We start from the raw sequence: 20,683 nt of genomic DNA on the forward strand, positions 1-20,683 counted from the left end.
GATGTTGCACCAGCCTGAGGCGCACCATGTGTTCTCCCGGGGAAGTTGTCCCTGGATCCCGGGAACCTGGCAGTGGCGGGCTGCACAGGCTCCGTGGAAGGAGGGTGTGGATAGTGACCTGTGCTCGCACACAGGCTTCTTGGTGGCGGCAGCAGCAGCCTTAGCGTCTCCTGCCTGTCTCTGGGGTCCGCTCTTTTAGCCACGGCTCGCGCCCGTCTCTGGAGCTCCTTTAAGCAGCGCTCTTAATCCCGTCTCCTCCTGCACCAGGAAACAAAGAGGGAAGAAAAAGTCCCTTGCCTCTTCGGCAGGTCCAGACTTTTCCCCGGACTCCCTCCCGGCTAGCCGTGGTGCACTAACCCCTTCAGGCTGTGTTCACGCCGCCAACCCCAGTTCTCTCCCTGCGCTCCGACTGAAGCCCGAGCCTCAGCTCCCAGCTCCGCCCGCCCCGTCAGGTAAGCAGACAAGCCCCTCGGGCTGGTGAGTGCCGGTCAGCATCGATCCTCTGTGCAGGAATCTCCCCGCTTTTCCCTCTGCACCCCTGTTGCTGTGCCCTCCTCCACGGCACCGAAGCTCCCCCCCTCCGCCACCCACAGTCTCCACCCGTGAAGGGGCTTCCTAGCGTGCGGAAACCTTTCCTCCTTCACAGCTCCCTCCCAGTGGTGCAGGTGCCATCCCTATTCTTTTGTCTCTGTTTTTTCTTTTTTTCTTTTGCCCTACCCAGGTACGTGGGAGGTTTCTTGCCTTTTGGGAGGTCTGAGGTTTTCTGCCAGCGTTCAGGAGGTGTTCTGTAGGAGTTGTTCCATGTGTAGATGTATTTCTAGGGTATCTGTGGGGAGGAAGGTGATCTCTGCGTCTTACTCTTCCACCATCTTCCCCTCCTTACCCACCATTTTTATTTAAGGTATTTTCAAGTAAACTCCTTATGCAGCCTTAGGAACCTCATCAAGACCCAACAGAAAGACATGTCAAATTATCTGGGATCCAGAATTTGGATCTGGACTCAGTAGATGCATGAGATCTTTTGTCGTACCCTTTGGCAAAAAAGACAAGTGATTTTAGACATGTATGCAGTGTCATTGAATTATGAAAATGAGGAGTTTCTAACATATTGCATAAGAAGAAACATGAGTGGACTTGGGGATCCACTGCCTCTCATCTTCTAATAATACCAATCTAAGCATATGCACTTCCTTATTCTTGCTCCAATGGCCTAAATAAGGAAACAAATCTGTGATTCTCGGTGTTACCGATGATATTGACCTAAACCACACACGGTATTACATTTTCCTGAGCCAAAGTAATATCTTTAGGGAAGGACTTATGATCCAGGTAGAGGGAAGGATATTCCATAAAGACTTTTCTTGGGAATACTAGTTCAGACCTTGCTTCTGACCTTGTTACTGGGCACGAAATGTCTTGTCCTGCTGCCACACCTTAACACAATGTAAAGCCTTAAAATGAAGCAGAACAGAAGTAAGATAACCTGATTGATTTACAGTTATAGGGCTACATGAACATTATTTGAACCTTGAATCAAGTTGTATCAAAGCCTAGGCTATATACCCATGGACTTTGTGGTTTTATAGGTCCCTAGATCTGTTTCTTTCCCCTACATACTGCCTCTCCCCCCACTATTTTTCTTAAGTTTTTGTTGACTTTTCTGTCATTTGGGATTTATAAAAGTCCCAGCTGATCAAGAAAGATAAAGTAACTGCCCAGTGGTATTTCCTTCTTTGGGGGACTACACCTCTTCTTTCTGACCATGTTGTTCACATTTGGCTGCAGGTACAACTAGACATTGTTGACTTGCCTAGAGATGGGAGTTTCCTGGCTCATTTGAAACCAGTAACACCCTTTCCCCAGACCAAGGAAGTCAAATATCTCTGATGCAAAAAATCATAAATTATAGACAATGAAAGCTAGCAACAGTTGTGTTTCCAAAGTTGTTTTGAAAGCCTACTTCCAATGAGATATTTGCTATGAGAAAATGGGATTGTGAATGCTAAAAAAACCTAATAATGGTACATGGATTTAACGTTATAATATTCAGAAGTGGAGCCAAATAAGACTATTTTTAAGTGCTCAAATGTCAGACAATAGGATTAATTAATTTCTTTAAACTTAGTGGGTGGTATGATTTGATTCATATTTTATTTTTTATTGGAGTATAGTTGATTTACAATGTTTTGTTAGTTTCAGGTGTACAGCATAGTGATTCAGTTATGCATATACATCTATTCATTCTTTTTCAGATTTTTTCCCATATAGGTTATTACAGAATATTGAGTAAAGTTCCCTGTGCTATACAGTAGGTCCTTGTTGGTTATATATTTTATGTATAGTAGTGCATGTATGTTAATCACAAGCTCCTAATTTATCCCTCCCCTCCATGTTTCCCCTTTGGTAACCCTAAGTGTCTTTCCAAAATCTCTGAGTCTCTTTCTGTTTTGTAAATAAATTCATTTGTATCATTTTTTAAATTAGATTCTACATATGAGTGATATCATATGATATTTGTCTTTCCTTGCCTGACTTACTTCATTTAGTGTGATAATCTCTAGGTCCATCTATGTAGCTGCAAGTGGCATTATTTCATTATTTTCTTGGCTGAGCAATATTCTGTTGTATATATGTACCACTTTTTTTTTTTTTTTTTGTGGTACGCGGGCCTCTCCCTGTTGCGGCCTTTCCCGTTGCAGAGCACAGGCTCTGGACGCACAGGCTTAGCGGCCATGGCTCACGGGCCCAGCCGCTCTGCGGCATGTGGGATCTTCCCGGACCGGGGCACGAACCCATGTCCCCTGCATCGGCAGGCGGACTCTCAACCAACAACTACGCCACCAGGGAAGCCCCTGTACCACTTTTCTTTATCCATTCCTCTGTCAGGGACATTTAGGTAGCTTCCATGTCTTGGCTATTGTAAACAGTACTGCAGTGAACACTGAGGTGCATGTATCTTTAAGAATTATGATTTTCTCCAGATATATGCCCAGAAGTGTGATTTCTGGATCATATGGTAGTTCTATTTTTTAGTTTATTAAGGAACCTCCGTACTATTCTCCATAGTGGTTGTACCAATTTATATTCACAACAACAGTGTAGGAGGGTTCCCTTTTCTCCACACCCTCTCCAGCATTTATTGTTTCTAGACTTTTTGATGATGGCCATTCTGACCAGTGTAAGTGGTACCTCATTGTAGTTTTGATTTGCATTTCTCTGATAATTAGTGATGTTGAGCATATTTTCCTGTGCTTTTTGGCCATGTGTATGCCTTCTTTGGAGAAATGTCTGTTTAGATATTTTGCCCATTTTTTGATTGGCTTGTTTGCTTTCTTGACAGAGCTGCATGAGCTGTTTGTGTATTCTGGAGATTAATCCCTTGTTGGTTGATTCATTTGCAAATATTTTCTCCCATTCTGAGTTTTGTCATTTCATTATGTTTATGGTTTCCTTTGCTGCACAAAAGCTTTTATGTTTAATTAGGTCCCATTTGTTTGTTTTTGTTTTCATTACTCTAGGAGGTGGACCAAAAAAGATATTCCAGTGATTTATGTCAAAGAGTGTTCTGCTTATGTTTTCCTCAAAGAATTTTTCAGTGTCTAAATCAAAGATTTAGATCTTTGATCCATTTTGAGTTTTTGTGTATGGTGTTAGGGAGTGTTCTAATTTCAGTCTTTTACATGTAGCTGTCCAGTTTTCCCAGCACCACTTATTGAAGAGACTGTCTTTTCGTCATTGTATATTCTTCCCTCCTTTGCATTAGATTAATTGACCATAGGTGCATAGGTTTATTTCTGGGCTTTCTATCCTGTTCCATTGATCTACATTTCTGTTTTTGCACCAGTACCATACTGTTTTGATGCTCTGTAGTACAGCCTGAGGTCAAGGAGCCTGATTCCTCCAACTCAGTTTTTCTCTCTCAGGATTGCTTTGGCTATTTGAGGTCTTTTGTGTTTCTATACAAATTTTAAGATTTTTTTGTCCTAATTCTGTGAAAAATGCCATTGGTAATTTGATAGGGATTGCACTGAATCTGTAGATTGCCTTGGGTAGTATAGTGATTTTGACAATATTGATTCTTCCAATCCAAGAACATGGTATGTCTCTCCATCTGTTTTTGTCATCTTCGATTTTTTTTTTTCCATAGCATCTGATACAGTTCTGATACCATCTTCAGAGTATAGGTCTTTTGCCTCCTTAGGTAGGTTTATTACTAGGTATTTTATTCTTTTTGATATGATGGTAAATGTGACTGTTTCCTTAATTCTCTTTCTGATCTTAGTGTATAGGAATGTAAGAGATTTCTGTGTATTAATGTTGTACCCTGCTACTTTAACAAATTCATTGATTAGCTCTAGTAGTTTTCTAGGAGCAATTCTAGGATTTTCTATGTATTGTATCATGTCATCTGCAAATGGTGACAGTTTTACTTCTTTTCCAATTTGGGTCACTTTTATTTCTTTTTCTTCTCTGATTGCCATGGCTAGGACTTCCAAAACTATGTTGAATAAAAGTGGTGACACTGGACATCCTTGTCTTGTTCCTGATCTTAGAGGGAATGCTTTAAGCTTTTCAGCATTGAGAATGATGTTAGCTGTGTGTTTGTTATATACATGGCCTTTATTATGTTGAGGTAAGTTCCTTCTGTGCCCACTTTCTGGAGAGTTTTTATCATAAATGGGTTTTGAATTTTGTCAAAAGCTTTTTCTGCATCTACTGAGATGATCATATGGTTTTTAATATTCAGTTTGTTTATGTGGTGTATCACATTGATTGATTTGTGGATACTGAAAAATCCTTGCATCCCTGGCATAAATCCCACTGTATCATGGTGTATGATCCTTTTAATGTATTATTGGATTTGATTTGCTAGTATTTTGTTGATTATTATTGAGCATATGTTCATCAGTGATATTGGCCTGTAATTTTCTTTTTTTTGTGGTATCTTTGGTTTTGGTATCAAGTGATTGTGGCCTCAAAGAATGAACTAGGGAGTGTTCCTCCTTGGAAGAGCTTCAGGAAGGTGTTAACTGTTCTCTAAATGTTGATAGAATTTGCCTGTGAAGCCTTCTGGTCCTGGACTTCCGTTTGTTGGAAGATTTTTAATCACAGTTTTAATTTCAGTACTTGTGATTGCTCTGTTCATATTTTCTGTTTCTTCCTGGTTCAGTCTCAGAAGGTTGTACCTTTCTAAGAATATCTCCCTTTCTTCTAGGTTCTCCATTTTATTGGCATGTAGTTGTTTGTAGTAATCTCTTATGATCCTTTGTATTTCTGTCATTTGTAACTTCTTTTTTGTTTCTAATTTTATTGATTTGAGCCCTCTCCCACTTTTTCTTGATGAGACTGGCTAAAGGTTTATCAATTTTATTTATCTTCTCAAAGAATCAGCTTTTAGTTTCATTGATCTTGTGTATTGTTTTCTTTGTCTCTATTTATTTCTCCTCTGATCTTTATGATTTCTTTTCTTCTACTAACTTTAGGTTTTGTTTTCTCATCTTTCTCTTGTTGGTTTAGGTGTAAGGTTAGGTTGTTTATTTGAGCTTTTTCTTGTTGCCTGAGTTAAGCTTGTATTGTTATAGGCTTCCCTCTTAAAACTGCTTTGGCTGCTTTCCATAGATTTTGAATTGTGTTTCCATTTTCATTTGTCTCCAGATGTTTTTTATTTCCTCTTTGATTTCTTCAGTGACCCATTGGTTGTTCAGTAGCAGTTTGTTTAGTCTCTACATGTGTGTTTTTTACAGTTTTTGTCTTGTAGTTAATTTCTAGTTTCATAGTGTTGTGATTGGAAATGATGCTTGATATGAGTTCAGTCTTCTTAAATTTATTGAGGCTTGTTTTATGGCCTAGCATGTGATCTAGCCTGAAGAATTTTCCATGTGTACTTGAAAATAATGTGTATTTTGCTGTTTTGGTGTGGAATGTTATATATAGCTATAAAGTCTTTCTAGTCTAGGTGTGTCATTTAAGTTCAGTGTTTCCTTTTTGGTTTTCTATCTGGATGATCTATCCATTGATGAGAATGGGGTGTTAAAATCTCCCACTATTATTGTGTTACTGTTGATTTCTCCTTTTATGGCTGTTAGTATTTGCCTTATATATTGAGGTGCTCCTATGTTGGGTGCATAAATATTTTTTGAAATTAATTAATTACTTATTTTTGGCTGCATTGGGTCTTTGTTGTGGTGCGTGGGCTTCTCACTGCAGTGGCTTCTCTTGTTGCGGAGCATGGGCTCTAGGTGAGCAGGCTTCAGTAGTTGTGGCTCTCAGGCTCTAGAGCACAGGCTCAGTAGTTGTGAGAGCACAGGCTCAGTAGTTGTGGTGCACGGGCTTAGTTGCTCCTCGGCATGTGGGATCTTCCCAGACTAGGGCTCAAACCCATGTCCCCTGCATTGGCAGGGGGATTCTTAACCACTGCACCACCAGGCAAGTCCCTAGGTGCATAAATATTTACAATTGTTGTATCTTCTTCTTGGATCGATCCTTTGATCATTTTGTAGTTTCCTTCCTTATCTCTTATAATAGTCTTTATTTTAAAGTCTATTTTGTCTGATATGAGTATTGCTACTCCAGTTTTTATTTCCATTTGTAACAGTCTTTATTTTAGAGTCTATTTTGTCTGATATGAGAATTGCTACTCCAGCTTTCTTTTGATTTCCATTTGCATGGAATATATTTTTCCATCCCCTCACTTTCATTCTGTATGTGTCCCTAGGTCTGAAGTGGGTCTCTTGTAAACAGCATATACACGGTTCTTGTTTTTATATCCATTCAGCTGGTCTGTGTCTTTTGGTTGGAGCATTTAATCCATTTACATTTAAGGTAATTATCAATATGTATGTTCTCATTGCCATTTTGTTCATTGCTTTAGATTTGTTTTTGTAGGTCTTTTTTATTCCTTTCCCTTTTTATTCTCTTCTCTTGTGATTTGATGACTAGCTTCAGTGCTGTGTTTGGATTCCTTTTTCTTTTTTGTGTATCTATTGTAGATCTTTGGTTGGTTTGTTGTTCCCATGAGGTTTTGATACAGCAGTCTATACACACACACACACGTTTGTTTTAAGTTGCTGGTCTCTTCATTTCCAATGCATTTCCAATATCCTGCACTTGTGCTCTCCTCACGATTGCTGTTTTTGATATCATATTTGTGTGTGGATGGTTACCTACCTTTACTCTATGTTTTTCTTTACCGGTAAGCTTTCCCATTCATAATTTTCTTGTTTCTAGTTGTGGTCTTTTCTTTTTCCCCTAGAGAATTTCCTTTAGGATTTCTTGTAAAGTTGTTTTCACAGAAAGCTGAATTCACTTAGCTTTTCCTTGTCTGTAAAGCTTTTGATTTCTTTGTCAAATCTGTATGAGAGCTTTGCTGGGTATTCTTTGTTGTAGATTTTTCCCTTTCATCTCTTTAAGTATATCATGCCACTCCCTTCTGGCCTTCAGAGTTTCTCTGAAAAAGTAGCTGATAACATTATGGGGATTCTCTTGTATATTAATTGTTGCTTTTCCCTTGTTGCTTTTAATATTTTTTGTCTTTAATTTTTATCAGTTTGATTAATATGCATCTCCACATATTCCTCCTTCAGTTTATTGTGCATGGGACTCTCTGTGCTTCCTGTACTTGGGTGACTGACTATTTCCTTTCTCATGTTAGGGAAGTTTTCAGCTATAATCTCTTTAACTATTTATTTTCTCAAGCCCTTTCTCTCCTTTCCTTCTGGGACAACTATAATGTGGATGTTGGTGCATTTAATGTTGTCCCAGAGGTCTCTGAGACTGTCCTCATCTTTTTTCATTCTTTTTTCTTTATTCTGTTCCACTGAAGTGATTTCCACCACTGTCTTCCGGCTTACTTATTTGTTCTTCTGCCTCATTTATTCTGCTATTTATTCCTTCTTGTATATTTTTAATTTAAGTTATTGTATTATTCATCTCTGTTCTTTAAATCTCCTAGCTCTGTTAAACATTTCTTGTATCCTCTTGGCCTATGCCTCCATTGTTTTTCTGAGATCTTGGATCATCTTTACTATCATTACTCTAAATTCTTTTTCAGGTAGATTGCCTATCTCCACTTCATTTAGTAGTTGTTGTGGGTTGTCATCTTGTTCCTCTGTCTGAAACATATTTCTCTGCCATTTCATTTTGTCTAACTTTCTGTGTTTGTGGTCTCTATTCTGCAGGCTGCACCATTGTAGTTCCTCTTGATTCTGGTGGGTGAGGTTGGTTCAGGGACTTGTGCAGGCTTCCTGATGGGAGGGACTGTTGCCTGCCCACTGGTGGTTGGAGCTGGGTCTTGTCCCTCTAGTGGGCAGGATTATGTCAAGGGGCATGTTTAAAGGTGGCTGTGGTCTCAGTATAGCTTTAGGAAGCCTATCTGCTGATGGGTGGGGCTGTGTTCGTATCTTGCTGGTTGTTTGGCCTGAGAAATTCCAGTACTGGAGCTTGTATGCTGTTGGGTAAGGCCAGGTCTTGGTGCCACAATGGCAACATCACTTTTTGGCCTCACTGCACAGCATGCAGGATCCTAGTTCCCTGACCAGGGATCAAACCCATGGCCCCTGCAGTGGAAGCACAGAGTCTTAACCACTGGACTGCCAGGGAAGTCCCAATCCTACTTTGAAAACAAATGAGCTATTCAGATAAACACATTGTAAGAAATTTACATTTCTTCCCAGATAAATTGAAATACATGAGAAACTAGAATTCTGAAAAATCATTTATGTTTCTTAGCATATCATCTTTTTTTTTTCTTAAATAGGAAATTCAGCAAAAATTTTAGTCTCAGATTTGAGAACTCAGATTCAATACAAGGGAAATTAAGAGAAAAGCTTATGATTGGGCTCATTTTTTTTTCAAACAATGGAATTATTGCCTCTAGTCATAGTTAAGTTTACCACATTACTCTAGCAGAAAGAGTAAAGCAATTTAGAGACTCTTTTTTTTCCCAAAGAGAGTGCAAAGCTAGCTTGGACAGCTGTCCCCTATGACACTCTAAACTCCCTTTCCTATTGGAGAATGTGACAGTTGAGGATGTGACAATTGCAAGGCCAACATTGTTGGGGAAAAAGGAATAGCAGTTTGTATAACAAACATAAATTTAATCAAGTTTTATTCTAAAGATACTATTGCCAGAATTTAAAATACTTTCCCACTGGCCTACTAGGCCTGCAATTATAATTGCTTTAGGATTTAGACTTAATTCCCCATTAATGGAACAAAATATTTGTATTAATTCCTTTTTTCAGATGTAGAGTCAACACAAATAATGTCATTTCTTTCTTTTTCCTCCTTTCCTGTCTTTTCATGTGTATTTTAGCATATAATTAAAATACTGTTGGTATAATCAGCTGACTTAAGTAAATGCTGTTTGGTTTATACATTTTAAAGATGGTCTTCCTATTTTGGATTTACTTAACAAGTGTTTATTGTCTAATTTTCCTTTACCTGTAATATTTTCACACTAGTATGACATCTCCAATACTCTGCCTTGGCTTCTCATAAAAATATAAACAATTTTGATAATACAATCAAACGTTTACATGTAGGAAAAAGAGTTACTTGATTTATACTGCTGTATTGTTAGAAAGCTCTGAAAAGAATCCACTAAAATACACAATTAATAACATAGAACTCAATCTTAATATTTTCTGGAAGAATGTATAACTCTGCCAAACTTCTGTAAAGTCTAACTTATAATTATCACTCACAAAAGGTAAATTTATAGCACTTAAAGTCAGTAAAGCATTTATAAATTTAAGTACATCACTGTAGTACTCTGACATTGAGTATTGTAGTCAGCTTCTTAAAAATGCCCTGCACAATTTAAAGCAGGATATGTCACCTCAGCACTTTATATTGATTGAACAAAATTTCACTAACTGGAAACTGAAGCATTTCATCAGGCAAAGATTGTCCCTACCATGCACATTCAACAGACTCACCTGGGCCTCTAATGATAAATAAAAAGGCATTCCAACACCTCCATTGTGATGAGAATAATAAATGGGGAGCACTGCCTGGTGTCTAAAACCTGTTTCTTAGAATAAAAGAAGGATTATATTAAGGAGGAAAGTTGATCATGGACAATCCTAACCCATAAAGTAAATAAGCATCATAGAAATAGTTGAGCAAAACATAGTATAGATAATGTTTTTAAATGATAAAAGGCTAATATTCCACAGTTCTAGAATTTTAACAAAGGGTATAAAATGTTCCAATTACATAGAATGATTTAATCCCAAGATAAGACTATTATTTAGCATGTAAGGAGACGTTTACAAGCTAAGTAAGTTTTTATATTTCACAGTGCAATTTCTAACTGGCATTATTTCCACATTTCTGATGCAATGGCTCTAGTATCATTTATAATAGTGGAGGATGGTTAAAGACTGTGGAAAGAAATAAAAACATAGAGACTACTGTGCTTCAGTTATTGCACTCCCTTGTGTACTGCAAGAAATGGGTAAATGAGTAACCAAGAAATATGTATAAATTGATTTTTAAAATTTGAATTCAGACTTTCTAATTGGAATGATTATTTTATAGTATTTATTTTATACTGTAAATATTTAGGTTTGATTAAAAATAATACCATATTCTGGTCATTTTTTGGCAGTGCTTTTGCCTGCTTTTCTCTATCAGTAACAGATACACAAATCAGATTTCTCATCATATCCTCCTAACTTGACTCTCCACTTCTCCTCCTCCCACCTGGTCCACTCCCTGTTGAATAACTTGAGTATTTTCTTTTTCTAATGTAAATTGGACCACTTGCTACTTAAAACCTTTTAGAAACTTCCATTACACTTATGACAGCATCTGAATTCCTATGTTTGATCTACATTACCCTTGAATATTCCTTTAACCTCACTCAACATTCCTTTCTGTAGCTCACAAAGCTCCACTCACCTTGTGCTTTCTAGGTCCTCAAACACACTAATGTCTATCCTGCCTCAGAGCTTTTACCTTACCTGAAGCCTCATGCAGCTCACTCCTTCTCAGCCTCTGTGTCCAGACCTCAGATTAATCACCTACTCAGGGAAGCCTCCAAAGACATTAAGTATACAGTGTTTTACTGCATTAATCTTCATATTATTACTTTTTGTTCCTTTGATTATACAACTAGCAGTTTTATTTTTATTTCTTTATGCATTTATACTTTTTGTTTCTGGGCCTCTGACTGTAAACTCTCTGTGGTCTCGAAATATGCCTATCTCATTCACATATATAGGATATGTGTACGTCACCATACTTCCGTGTGTATGGATTCCAAACATAACCAACATATGGATATGTTGTATCCATATCAACCAGCCTCATGGCTTATATATATTAAATGTTCAGTAGCTGCTTATTGAATCAATGAGTGAGTGGTTGGTCAATCAACTCAGTGCAATAGTGAAGACAAAGAAGTTTATGAATTTTCATGCACAAATACACTCTCTTGAACTCTAGTGGTGTTTTGTAACCATAATTTTGATTGTATTCAAAGATGATGCATTTTATAATCTCTGTTTGATTTAAAGCCTCCTGTGTTGTCAAGGATTCTTCCCATATTGTGAAAATAGGAAGCTCATTTTTACTGTTGTTATTCAGACATTCTTATATTTCTTATTAGGTTACTAAGCAACCCACTGACTCTCACACCTGTAGCTAACATACTCTAAATTAACAGTCATATTTTCATAGTTTCTCATGTCTAATCAAGGCCTCATGTTAATTTTCCTAATGTAGAATTTCAGTTTTTCTACATTATATGAAATTAGGAGATTTACTTTTGACCTAACCTAGTCTTGAGTTCAAAATCAGGTCCTGCAACTTACTTGCTAAAGGAATTTAGGCAAGTCTCCTATCCTCCCAGAGTCCACATTTCAAAGAGCAGGATTAAATCTACTTTGTGAAATTGTAGCAAGGGCTAAAATATTTTATTACACTGCTTAAAGAGGATCAGCCAAATAGAACTTTCCTGGTAAATAACAGCTTTATCCTCACAGCTAGATCTTCTCCACTCTCCATTTACTTTCAGGATTCTTCCTCTCCCTCGGGCCTGTCCAAGTTGTCGTTCCACAGGTTTCCCACAGGGTAGCTAGATTTTTTTATATGGAATCTCAAGTTCACAAAAGCACAAAAGTGGAAGCTGCCAGACCTTTTTAGACCCGGACTCAGACCTGACACACCATCACTTCCATCACATTCTACTGGATAAATTGAATAATAGGATCAGGCCAGGTTCAAAATAAGAAAAGGCCTCACAGAGTGTGAATCTTGGAAGCCATGGTTCTTTTTTATACTAGCAATGACAAATCATAGTCAATTAAAAGCACAAGCTTTGGTCCACATAGTCTTAAGTTGTAACCCTGGCTCTGACATGTTTCCTTGGGCAAGTTACTCTACCTTTTTGCCTTTTAGTTTCTTTATGTCTCAACTGGTAATGATAATAGAATAAAATTCAAAAGTTTTGTTATAACAGATGTAAACCACCTAGGAGTATATCTGGCACTATAGTTAATGTTCAGCAAATCTAAGTTGTGCTTATTATTTTTGTTACTCACCAGTTACAGGCTTACATTTGACTAAGATACTTAACCCCTTTCAGCATTAATTTCTTTTATATTTTTAATGAGGGTAAAAATTCCCACCTACAAGTGCTGTTCAAAAATTCAATGAGATATGGTCTGGCTTCCTGGTACAGAGTAGTTAGATAGTCAAATATCTAGTACTTTCCTCCCCAGGAGTAAAAGTCATGATGGAAGCTTTAAAAAAATTCATTTCAAAGTGCAACCAGCACGGTACTGAAAATATGTAGTAATTTAATTATCAGTTAATATTAGCTAGTTAAAATATTTTTGAAATAAAATATGTAACTTATCTGTTATTATTTATCAATAAAAAGAACTTCCATTTCAGTAACTCAAAAGTTCCCTGTGACTGCTATGGCTATCAATATACATTATCCTTAAATTATTGGGAAAATGTAAACTTCAAATTATTAATAATTGTGTCTTAGATACTGTCACCAGAGTACAATATAAAAGACTGGAATATTTGCATGGGTTGCAATTTCATAGCTTTGTCAATTGGGTTGAACACGGAAAATGCGTACAAGGCTACACTAAGTAAAATCTTAATGAAACTTAAAATATCATTTACAGTATAGAAATAAGGAAAAGAAGCAAAATTGCTTTGAATGCTCCTACCTTAAAAAGTAATATTTAAACAATGAATCAATAAAAAGAACTCTAAATTATAGCAAATGATTATGCTATTTCAAGTAACTACTTTCCAAATGAGCTAATTATTCAATAAACATTACATATATATTCTAAACTTACAAAGTACATATTGAAAGAGTTCTTTGTCCCTCAAAAAAGACAGAAAGAAGCTAGCCTGAAGCTTCTTTGAAAATAACATTGTCTATGGAGCCTGAGGTATACTTGGGATGGAAATAGCATTTTGGTATTAGCACCATCGTGAAACCAAAGCATACCACACCTGTCTCAGGCAAACTTTCTCTAATAATCTCTCTCAGTGTTTTTGTCAACCTGTCTTGAAACCTAATGCTGGTTATAGAGAGCATTTCTAATATAGTAATTAAATCTGTAAACATCTAGGAATATTTTTTTTTAATCTCATACATGTACAAGATAAAAATAGCTCAATAGGATTTTAAAAATTATTTCCCTTATGTTGCTTATACCAGCTCCTTATAGACTAATTACATTCAATTTATCTAACATGGGCATTTATTTTACCTCTATTCTCAACCAAAAAACTGTTGGATCTAGTCAATGAATTCTGTAAGTCCAAGAATATAAAATCAACATACAGAAATCAGTTGTGTTTCTAAAAAAAAAAAAAAAATCTGAAAAAGTACAGAAAACAAGCCCATTCACAATAGCATCAAATAATAAAATACTTCAGAATAAAGCTAACCAAGGAAGTGAAAGATCTGTACACTCTTTCTGTACAAGATTTTAATGAAAGAAATTGAAGAAGACACAAATGGAAAGATAGCTCATATTCATGAATTAGAAGAATTAATAGTGTTAAAATGCCCATAGTATCCAAAGTCCTCTATAGATTCAGTGCTATCTCTATCAAAGGTCCAATGGCACTATTTCACAGAAACAGAAAAAGTGATCCAAAATTTGTATGGAACCACAAAAGGCTCCAAATATTCAAAGCAATCTGAGAAAGAAGATCAATGTTGGAGGCATCACATTTCCTGATTTCAAACTATACTATAAAGCTACAGTAATTAAAACATAGTATTGGCATGAAAATAGACACACAGACCAATGGAACAGAGTAGAATGCCCAGAAACACATAATATCAACTAATATTAGGTAAGGGAGTCAAGAATATTTAATAGGAAAAGCATAGTTTCAACAAATGGTGTTGGAGAAAATGGATAACTGTATGCAGAAATTGAACCCCTATCTTAAACTACTCACCAAAAATAACTCAAAATGGATGAAAGATTTAATATAAGACCTGAAACCATGAAACTCCTAGAAGAAAACAGGGAAAAACCACCTTGACATTGGTCTTGACAACAATTATTTTGATATTACACCAAAAGTATAAGCAAAAAACAACAAGCAGGAATACAACAAATTAAAAAGCTTCTTGTAGTCCAAGAAACAATCAACAAAATGTAAAGGCAAAGTATGAAATGGGAAAAATATTTGCAAGCCATGTATTGGATAAGGGATTAATATCTAAAATATATATTTTTTTAAAAAACTCATACAACTCAATAACAACAAAATCCAATTAAAAAATGGGCAGAGAAACTGAAGAGACATTTTTTCCAAAGAGACATTCAAATGTCCAACAGATACATGAAAAGATACTTAGCATCACTAATCATCAGGGAAATGTAAATCATAACCACAATGAAATATCATCTCACACCTGTTAGAATGGCTATCATCAAGAAGATAAGAGATAACAAGCATTGGGGAGGATGTGGAGAAGAAGGAACCCTTCTGCACTGTTGGTGAGAATGTAAATTGGATTGGACACTATGGAAAACAGTATGGCAAAAACAAAAATAGAACTACCATATGATATAGGAATTCCACTTCTGGGTGTATATCCAAAGGAAATGAAAATAGAATATCTAAAAGGTATCTGTACTCCCATGTTAATTGCAGCATTATTCACAAAACCAAAATATGGAAACAACCTAAGTGTCCATCAACAGATGAACGGACAAAGAAAATGTGTCTCATGTATGTATATGTGTGTGTGTATGTGTGTGTAGTTCAGCCATGATAAAGAAGGAATCCTGCCATTGGCAGTAATATGGATGTACCTTTGTATCTTGAGGGCATTATGCTAAGTGAGATAAGTCAGAGAAAGACAAATGCTATATGATATCATTTACATGTGGAATCTAAAAAAAGCAAACTCATAGAAACAGAGTAGAATGGTGGTTATCAGGGGATGAGGGGTGGGGGAACTAGGGAGATGTTGGTCAAAGGACACAAATGTGTAGTTAGAAGATGATTAAGTTCTAGAAATCTAATGCACAGCATTGTGATTATAGTCAACGGTATTGTGTAATATATACTTGAAAGTTGCTAAGTGACTAGATCTTAAATTAAAGATCATTTCACAAAAAAGAAATGATAATTATGTGACCTGAGAGAGTTGTTAGCTAATGTTATGGTGATAATCATATTGTAATATATAAATGTATCAAATCTACACATTGCACACCTTAAACTTATACAATGTTATATTGTATATGTTGATTATATCTTAATTAAACAAACAGAACTGAAATTAATAGTATGTACTACTCATATTCTAGAGCCAAATTTTACTTCATGTGAATTGTGTAAGTAAAATTACTACAATGGAGTGGTAACTCAGCAAGGAGTTAATGAGCATCGGTTCTGAAGTTATACGTAATAGAGTTCAAATCTAGCTTCACCACTTCCTATCTATATATCTTTATACCATTTTTCCCAATGGTATGTCTCAATTTTAAGCAACCAGACCATTTTTCAACAATTTGCTTGGAAACAAATAGCTTGTTCATTAATTCCACAGTTAGTTTTCGATCTTCGTCTACAGCACTGTCCAAGAGAAATGACACTGATGTGAATCCCATAGGTGATTTTTAATGTTCTAGTAGACACTTTTTAAATGTTTTTTAGAAAGTGAAATTAATCTTGATTGTACATTTTTAACATGAAATATTATCATTGCAATATGTATTCAGTACAAAAATTAATGAAATATTTTAGATTATTTACTTTACTACTCAGTCTTTGAAATCTGATAGGCATTTTACACTAACAGCACATCTTAATCTGGACTAGATATATTTCAAGTAGCTGACACATACCCTATGGGACAGAGTGGATTTACTATGATTTAGATTTGCCTTCAGAGAGTAAGATTTCAGCAATGACCAACAAAATTTGGGAGGAGGCATATATTCTAGAAGCAAAATCATTGCTTGCATTAAGATTATAGTGTTCATGCTGAGGAAGACTACTGTAGCAGTTATAGCAGGTACTTACTCTGTGATCAGACTGCTGTATTTAATCCAGCTCTACAACTTCTGAGTTATGAGACCTTGGCCAGTTTTCTTACCCACTCTGAGACTGTTATCACAGAAATTTTTAAAAAGACATCACAATAGGACTTATCTCAAAGGGATAGTCATGAGGACTTGTAAAGCAGTTAGAATAGTGTCTGCTATATAGTAAATATTGAATGAGTGTTATGTGTAGTATTGCTAGTATGATTGATTTGGGAGATCAGAAACTTAAGCATAGAGTAGAAGTATGGAGGATGGGTATGTTGTTTCGATTTTAATTAAGGTATCCGAGGAAGGCACGACTAAGCAGGTAACATTTGGATGAGGTCCTGAATGGGTTAAAGGAGTGAACCATGTAGACACCTGGAGTAAGAACAATCTAGGTAACAGAAACATCAGTTACAAAGCCCCCTAAGGCAGCAGCATGTCTGACATGTTTATGAATTATCAAGGAAGATTGTGAGGGAACACAACAGAGTAAGCAAGGGCTAGAATTGTAATAGATGAGTTCAGGTAAGTCATGGAGAGCAGAGCAAAGGACCACATATTCCAGATACTAGCCTCATAACTTAATCAGTTGACTCCTGATAAGGAAATATGGCTCACTTCTCCCCTTACAACATTTCTCAGCTTTCCTGGAAGTGGGGTGTAGCCCTGTGATTATATTCTGGCCAATACAGTACAAGTAGAAATGGCACACTTAACTTCTGTGCTATGTCTTTGGTGAGCTGGCAGGGGACATGGCATTATTCTTTTCAGTTGTCTTGCTGGCTGAAATGTGGATGTATTTGCTGGAACCTGAGAATCCACTTTAGATGGAGGTTTCATTTGAGGTTGAATGAGGAGTCCCATCCTCAATGATCCTGATCCTGCTTTCATCATATCTGTCCATAAGAGACAAAGCCACTCAACGTTTTTAAAAACATTGTAATGGAGTAATGGGGGGAAGGTATTTTTTTAATTATGGTTTTTCTTAATCTTATCTAAACATCCTTCTAAGGGCATTTACATTTAAAGATTAGCTAATATTTATTGACTGTTATGTTCCAGCTACAAGGCTTAGTACCTTGCATTAATTGTCTACTTAATCCCTACCACAAACCTATGAGGCTAATAAAGTTAATATTTGCATTCACTGACAGGAAACTGAGACTTAAAAGATGTCAAGTAATGTGTCAAAAGCTGTATAGCTAGAAGCTAACAGGGGTGGATTTAATTCAAGGATATCAAGAGATCTGGAATGGTTTGTAATTATTACACTACAGTGTGTATAGAAGTCTTCCAGAGAAGCAATGCCTTAAGTCAAGTAGGAGCTTTCTGGTGGTACCACTCAAGTAATTAAAGAGGTCTGAAAAAGCTGAAATTGTGGGGCAGGATGAATTTAATGGTTCTGAGTATTCAACTTTATAGACTTTTGCATATTAACCAAGAACAATTCTAAGTGATCTGAGAATAATTGCAGGCCACTTTATTGATTAAGACTCTTAAAGGATAAAAAAATTAAGTGTAAAATATATTTTTCAAGTTTGAATAGATGATACTCTATGTGAATATATGTGTGTATATGAACAATGTATAGGTAAAAGTGATAACCACTATGAGAAACTGGATTAACTCCTCGAGGAATTATACATTGGAATGTATTTTGAAAGAACTTATAATTGCTTTGATTGCAACCATATAAAAGCATCAGAGACTACAGATATGTGACCATATATCAAGAGTGATGCATCTACAACATACATCTACATAGAGCTATGTGACCACATCATTAGGTAGCACATTCAGGTATGGACATTTTCGTTTTTTCTTTCCCTTATTGATGGTCCTATTGATCATTTTAAATATTCATGATCAAAAATTATGAAATTTATTTGCAAGGAGAATTCCGTTTATCCTAGATATAATCACTTATAGTCAGATTTTAATCTAATGCTCAAATATATTAATTTATGCATATGTCCAACTAGTCATTCTATCATGGCAAAAAAATTTTAAAACATTAAAATAAATTTACAGACATAATTTTAATTGTCATGTATTCAGGTTATATAAACCATTAATAAGAATTATTTATTTCAGGTTAAAAGATATTACCTATAAATTATCTTTTACTTTAATTTTATATATACGATGACATATTTTCTTTCTCCCTTTCCTGCTTTATTTTAGTTTTAGATATCCATGTGAAGAGGCTCTATGCATGTATTAGCATCCAAATAGTTTGCACTGTTCTTTAAATAATCTTGATCTCATTCCTCATTATACAATAGAGCTTCCACACAGGGCTCCATGTAGTAAGCTTAATCGTTGCTGATTGGTGAATTTAAAAAAAATACTGTAAAAAGAAGAACTTAAAAATAGGACTATTATAATTGTAAAAGAAAATGAATGCGTGTTACGGTACAATTATTTTGCATGTTGGAAATGAGATGCTGACTTTAATTAATTAAAGGAAATTAATCTATCATGTACCAGGAATAATTGGAGGTGCTGGGATACAACGTTGGCTAAGACAAAGTCTGTGTCCACGTGAAACTTACAACCTAGTAGAAGATAGCCTGGTAGGAGGTTACTATAAACAGACAAAAACATGCACGAGGCAGTACTCTATTTGAAGAAAAAGAATTCAGAAAAATTTCTAAAGTAATTTAGGAAAAAAGAAAAGAGAGGCCTGTAGAAGTGGTGAGAATGGTGTTAGTGCAGGGTGGTCATGGACTGCTTTTTGAGTATGCAACATATTAGCTAAGCTGAGTATGAAGTATAGGAAGTAGAGTGAGAATGAGAATAAAGGGAGGGAACAATGAGATGACCTGAAAGAAGTTTATCTCAGGCAAAGGGGTAAATCCAAAGTCCATACAGCAGAACTGAGCTAGGCATGTTCACAGAATAGCACAGGCAGCTCTGGTTGCAGCAGAGCGAACAGAAAGAAGGTGGGTGGAGGAAGAGATGAGCATGGCGGCCAGGGGCTGGCTCAGGTAGAGTCCTGCGGATCATCGTAAGGTGTTTGAGTTTTATTCTGAATGTGACAAGTAAATATTGGCAGGTATGGGGCAGAGAACTGCCAGAATGACATGATTACTCTGTCATGTGTACGGGTGACTACAGGTAGAGGATTGTAAATACAAAGGCAAAGAAATCAGTCAGAAAGTTATTGATATAATAGAGATGAGAGATCACTGGCTTCAAAATGATATGACATTTTAAGATTTCAGCTACATTTATAAATTAGAATTCTCAGTTTTAGTATTGACAGAAAAAATATAGTCTCTTCTACCTTCACACATAGAATGCAACTGTTTCAAAGACTTAATAACACTCCTTATTTTGAGAATTGTTTCTTTTCAATTAGCTACCTATTCTCATTTTAGCAGCTTAGAAAAACCCACATAAAATATCAAATTCAGAATTTTATACATAAGCCCTATAAAAATGGACATACACATAGATAACTGGTACTAAAATATAATTTAGTAGCCATATATTTCTTATGGATATACGGTAAAAGATGTTTAGAAAGGTAAGTAAAATGGATTAATATTCTATAATATTTTACTAAACCTATATACATATTGTACATACCAATGTTAAATATTACTGCAACTTTTTACATCAATATGCATTTAATGTATATCTTATTTTAAAACTAAGCATATAAACTGGGGAAAGATTAACCTAGATCACTTTCCTGATTTTCCTACACAAACACTATTCAAATGCTTAGCTCTTCCTATAATTGATTCCAAACGAATTAGTCCACAAAACATGAATTTGAATCCCAGTTGTAACACATAATAATAATGAATGTTCTAGCAAACATCTAATAGAATTACAGTTGACCTTTGAATGACATGGGGGTTGCAGTACCAACCCTATGCATAGTAGAAAATTCACATATAACTTATAGTTGGCCTTCTGTAGATGTGGTTCCTCTGTATTCACAGTTCCACATCCAACGATTCAATGAACCACAGACTGTGCAGTACTGTGGTATTTACTATTGAAAAAAGTGAACCCATGCAGTTCAAATGCGTGCTGTTTATGGGTCAAATATATATGGTATAGAGATAAAGCATATAAAAAAGAGGGTTGGAACATAATATTTTTATCATAATGATGTTAATCAT

Source organism: Grampus griseus (genome assembly GCF_964374135.1).
Source record: "Grampus griseus genome assembly, chromosome: 1".
Taxonomy (NCBI): Eukaryota; Metazoa; Chordata; class Mammalia; order Artiodactyla; family Delphinidae; genus Grampus; species Grampus griseus.